The sequence below is a fragment of the Theropithecus gelada genome, chromosome 4 (assembly GCF_003255815.1).
Source record: "Theropithecus gelada isolate Dixy chromosome 4, Tgel_1.0, whole genome shotgun sequence".
Classification (NCBI taxonomy): Eukaryota; Metazoa; Chordata; class Mammalia; order Primates; family Cercopithecidae; genus Theropithecus; species Theropithecus gelada.
In genome coordinates, this window is record NC_037671.1 from 113,167,497 (window position 1) to 113,167,974 (window position 478).

Consider the following 478-nt stretch of genomic DNA (forward strand, 5'->3'; position numbering starts at 1 on the left):
CTTGTCACGTCCTTATTAACACGAACCTGACCCACCGTGGACAAGAGAAACATAAGCAGCAAAAAGGAAGAGGAATACACACACGCGTGTCCATAATAAAACTCGCTCTTGGAGACTCAGGGCCAGCCGTGCACTGGAGACTTGACGACCTGCGTGGCTGTGACCTCCGCCCTGCAGCGTCTAGACCCTCGACTGCCCTCCACTGCGGCTCTGGAGGTCCCGACTCAGGGCATGGGAAAGAAATCCTCACTATCAGAAAACAGAGGGGCAATTTGCTGCTCTCCCTTTCCGGCCCAACCCGACACCCATCAAGTGGGTCCTTGCGAAGAGGCTTTCAGAAGAGGCTCCCAAGGTCTCCCAGGCCCGCCCCGCCCCAATCACGCTCCGCTCAGCCCCCTCAACTTTTGGTCTCCGGGAAGTTCGCAGCGTTCTCACGCTTGGCAGGAAGCTCCTGCCAAGGCTTCCGGAAAATCCTTTA